Here is a 5,000-nt window from a genome sequence, read left to right on the forward strand (position 1 = left end):
CGGAAGTTTCCCGCAGTCGTAATGTGCAATCCACACCTATAACTTGCGTTTCATGAAGAGTTATGTCCAATATGCGACATTCCCGCTGTCCCTATACATGAGCTGCGAGCTGTACCACGTACAAGCTACAGACGCGATCGCATTGCTCACTGTACGGATTCCCATGCCGAGCGATCAGCTAGGAAGCGCCCCATCCACGTCGGTACCCTTGGGCGTTGCACTCGCAGTCGCAAAAAACGTTGGGCAAATATATTTCTCCGATGCTGAGCGATCAGCTAGGAAGCGCCCCATCCATGTCGGTACTCGTACGCGTCGCACTCGCAGTCGCAAAAAACGCTGGGCAAATATATTTCTCGGAAGAGTAATGACAGTCCGAGCCTCCTGCGTGGGAAGAGTCTTTCTAGGCCCTGACCCACGGGAAGCGTGTAGCTTCCCCCATCCCGGACATTTCACGTCGTCACACTACCGGTATTGACTAATAGACTGATTGCTGATAATCATTAGCCACACACTGGGGGAAACGGCCGACAGGGGCGGCAACATAGTGGAGCCGCAGTGTCACTAATGTACAGAGATAGAACAGTTTCGACTGGAACCAGAGTAACCGTATACACGGCACTGATTAGTAATAGATGCAGAGCCATCAGAATACAGATAATATATACAACCGTCCCTATACATGCTGAAAGACTCTGCACACAATGAGAACCACACGTCAGCCAGACACTATCACACACTACTCTCTGCCTCTAACAGGCACACACACAATATCTAACCACCAGCATGGAAGAACATCCGGTGCATCCTCTCCGCCACATTACACAATCCACACTATCATAACCAGACCGGGAGGTCCACCCAGAAAACAGAATATCCCACCCTTCCGACATCCGCCATTGCTCAGCTAAGCCACGAACACCCACACATGTCCTACACAGGGGTGCACCCAACATCACAATACTGCCTCCCGTCACAGTACACAAACAATGGCAGGAATGAAAGACACAGATCTGCCACAACCTTGGAATCGGAGCGCCGCCTGTCATGAGCCACAAGTGCATCCTGACGTGACAAATCGGATGATCCCGCAGGCATGCACTTACGATAATCACTATCAACGAACCTGCCGCCCCCTCCCCCCCCAAAATACACCTTTCCCTACAACGTGTACCTTAACCTAAGCTATATTGTACCTTAACCTAAGCGATATTGTACCTTAACCTAAGGTATATCGTACCTTAACCTAACCTACATTGCGCCTTCACCTAACCTACGTTGTACCTTAACCTAACCTACGTTGTACCTTAACCTAACCTACGTTGTACCTTAACCTAACCTACGTTGTACCTTAACCTAACCTACGTTGTACCTTAACCTAACCTACGTTGTACCTTAACCTAACCTACGTTGTACCTTAACCTAACCTACGTTGTACCTTAACCTAACCTACGTTGTACCTTAACCTAACCTACGTTGTGCCTTAACCTAACCTACGTTGTGCCTTAACCTAACCTACGTTGTGCCTTAACCTAACCTACGTTGTGCCTTAACCTAACCTACGTTGTGCCTTAACCTAACCTACGTTGTGCCTTAACCTAACCTACGTTGTGCCTTAACCTAACCTACGTTGTGCCTTAACCTAACCTATGTTGTGCCTTAACCTAACCTATGTTGTGCCTTAACCTAACCTATGTTGTGCCTTAACCTAACCTATGTTGTGCCTTAACCTAACCTATGTTGTGCCTTAACCTAACCTATGTTGTGCCTTAACCTAACCTATGTTGTGCCTTAACCTAACCTATGTTGTGCCTTAACCTAACCTATGTTGTGCCTTAACCTAACCTATGTTGTGCCTTAACCTAACCTATGTTGTGCCTTAACCTAACCTATGTTGTGCCTTAACCTAACCTATGTTGTGCCTTAACCTAACCTACGTTGTGCCTTAACCTAACCTACGTTGTGCCTTAACCTAACCTACGTTGTGCCTTAACCTAACCTACGTTGTGCCTTAACCTAACCTACGTTGTGCCTTAACCTAACCTACGTTGTGCCTTAACCTAACCTACGTTGTGCCTTAACCTAACCTACGTTGTGCCTTAACCTAACCTACGTTGTGCCTTAACCTAACCTACGTTGTGCCTTAACCTAACCTACGTTGTGCCTTAACCTAACCTACGTTGTGCCTTAACCTAACCTATGTTGTGCCTTAACCTAACCTATGTTGTGCCTTAACCTAACCTATGTTGTGCCTTAACCTAACCTATGTTGTGCCTTAACCTAACCTATGTTGTGCCTTAACCTAACCTATGTTGTGCCTTAACCTAACCTATGTTGTGCCTTAACCTAACCTATGTTGTGCCTTAACCTAACCTATGTTGTGCCTTAACCTAACCTATGTTGTGCCTTAACCTAACCTATGTTGTGCCTTAACCTAACCTACGTTGTGCCTTAACCTAACCTACGTTGTGCCTTAACCTAACCCATATTGTACCTTAACCTAACCCATATTGTACCTTAACCTAACCCATATTGTACCTTAACCTAACCCATATTGTACCTTAACCTAACCCATATTGTACCTTAACGTAACCTAATTTGTGCCTTAACGTAACCTAATTTGTGCCTTAACGTAACCTAATTTGTGCCTTAACGTAACCTAATTTGTGCCTTAACGTAACCTAATTTGTGCCTTAACGTAACCTAATTTGTGCCTTAACGTAACCTAATTTGTGCCTTAACGTAACCTAATTTGTGCCTTAACGTAACCTAATTTGTGCCTTAACGTAACCTAATTTGTGCCTTAACGTAACCTAATTTGTGCCTTAACGTAACCTAATTTGTGCCTTAACGTAACCTAATTTGTGCCTTAACGTAACCTAATTTGTGCCTTAACGTAACCTAATTTGTGCCTTAACGTAACCTAATTTGTGCCTTAACGTAACCTAATTTGTGCCTTAACGTAACCCATGTTGTGCCTTAACGTAACCCATGTTGTGCCTTAACGTAACCCAATTTGTGCCTTAACGTAACCCATGTTGTGCCTTAACCTAACCTATATTGTGCCTCAACCTAACCTATATTGCGCCTTAACCTGACGCACGTTGTCGCTGAACCTGCTCTGTAATTGTTATGCAACTCGTTAAATTAGTGTAGTGTTGCCTAACCGCAACCCTCGCAATATAGTTCGCTATTCGCACTGCCCGGTCCCCTGTGTATCGCGTCATGTTAAACACCTTGCAGGTGTTGCTGACTTTCCACATGCTCCTGCTATACACTGTAATGTGGATAGCAGCAGGACGTACATGCCCCCCCCCCTTCCCCCCTGCCTTCGCAAGCTGGTCGTTGAGAAGTTTGCATGTTCAATGCCCTTCGCATGCCGACGTACTCAGCCTACGTTGTGGTACGGCCTGTCACCTGTCCGCCGATGTACGCAAAACCCACAAACTGTACTGCACATTGGTCCGTATGTACTGAATGATACATCGTGGCACATGTGTGACCGTACGACGACTGCGCCTAGCAACGGCAGACCATACAGTCCAAATATTGTGCACGCAGCTACGTGTCGTCTCCCTATAAGAGCTGGATTGCAGTGTGGTACGCCATTCAGACGTGTGGGAGGAACGGACGCCCTGGATGGCGATCAGCATGAGCAGTCTGTTGATGTAGTGGAGCGTGTATTCGGACGTAGTCGTCTCTTCTCACACACCGTGATAGCATGTTGCACCGCGTTCCACATCTGCGACATCCTGCAGAGGCCGGCTGACAGTCGTTCGCGCAATGGACACCGCATACGTACGGGGGCTACCTTCCACGTGTTCTCGAGGCGTGCACATGTTGTTGCGTCTATGTGGGCAGACGTAGTGTGTTGTGACACCTGACACAGGCATGCAATACTCGTTGCAAATGGCGATGGACGTCTACGTTTGCTGGTGACGTTACGCAAATGAACAACAGGTAACCCGTTGTGGTGCGGTTGTTCTCGCTAGAGGTGAATCAGTGTTGGCGACGATCGGTCGAGCTATTAACCGGTTGTTTCAGGGATACCCACCATGCCCACGAACGTGAAAGGGGACCCACCATGCCCACGAACGCGAAAGGGGATCTGGGTGTGAGGCGATACGCGGCGGTGGCTGGGTGGGACCGTCCCCGGCCGGTGAGGGGGGGCCGCCCGGCGTGCTGGCAGCGCGGTGCGTGGGCGCACGCGCTACAGCCGGCTGGTGGGGGCGGCCAGTGGCAGGCGCGCCGGCCGACGGACGCGGCAGGCGGCGCAGCTGCGCGCCGGCGCCCCCTGCTCGCGGCGCCTTGCGGCCAAAGTAGGTCCTCGCGGGCCCGGTGCGAAGCGCGGTGGCCATCTGCAGTGTGCTGGTCCGATTGAGGACTGTGTGCGCTGAGGATGCGCCGCCGCCCGGCGCTCGGCGCCGCGACGCCGTCTGCTGCTCGGTCGCCCCAGCGGTTCTCGCAGGTGGTTTGTATCGCAGCTGTGCGGACGTGTTGGCGCGTGCGCTGTGCTGGGAGAGTTCGCTTCGGCACCCAAGTGGGGCTTTTGTCCTTCTGTGGCGCTGGCGTTGGAGCTGCCGGTCACCGTAGGTGGCGCGTGTTGTCTCCCGCCGGCAATGCCACGACAGCACGCTCCCGGGCCTCTGTCGGCAGCGGCAAGCTCAGTTGGGAGCACGGGTGGTCGCACCTAAAGCGTCTACTCGCCTAACTCCGGGCGATTGCGCCTCTCTCGAACCCGACCAAGTACTTAGGACGGCGCTGCGCGCCGCCGGGACCTGAGAGGGTTTCGAGGTGTGTTGTGCAGGGGAGCTCAGCCTCCTCCTGTTTGCAGAATAATTGAGCGGACGCTTGCGTGTTCGCGCGGGCCCCCGGGACACACTCCCGGGCGGCCGGCTGCTCAGCTCTAGTTGACGCAGCTCCCTGGTTGATCCTGCCAGTAGTCATATGCTTGTCTCAAAGATTAAGCCATGCATGTCTCAGTACAAGCCGCATTAAGGTGA

General features: G+C 50.9%; 1 non-coding gene across 1 annotated transcript in view; it reads left to right on the forward strand.

Moving 5' to 3' along the window:
- The first annotated feature begins 4,917 nt into the window (after positions 1–4,917).
- The window catches only part of LOC126443644 (small subunit ribosomal RNA), a 1,909-nt gene continuing 1,826 nt past the window's right edge, over positions 4,918–5,000 (forward strand). Inside the window, exon 1 of the ribosomal RNA XR_007582073.1 lies at positions 4,918–5,000. This exon is cut by the window's right edge and continues 1,826 nt beyond it. This is a non-coding gene — a ribosomal RNA (small subunit ribosomal RNA).

The sequence above is a fragment of the Schistocerca serialis genome, unplaced genomic scaffold (assembly GCF_023864345.2).
Source record: "Schistocerca serialis cubense isolate TAMUIC-IGC-003099 unplaced genomic scaffold, iqSchSeri2.2 HiC_scaffold_167, whole genome shotgun sequence".
Classification (NCBI taxonomy): domain Eukaryota; kingdom Metazoa; phylum Arthropoda; class Insecta; order Orthoptera; family Acrididae; genus Schistocerca; species Schistocerca serialis.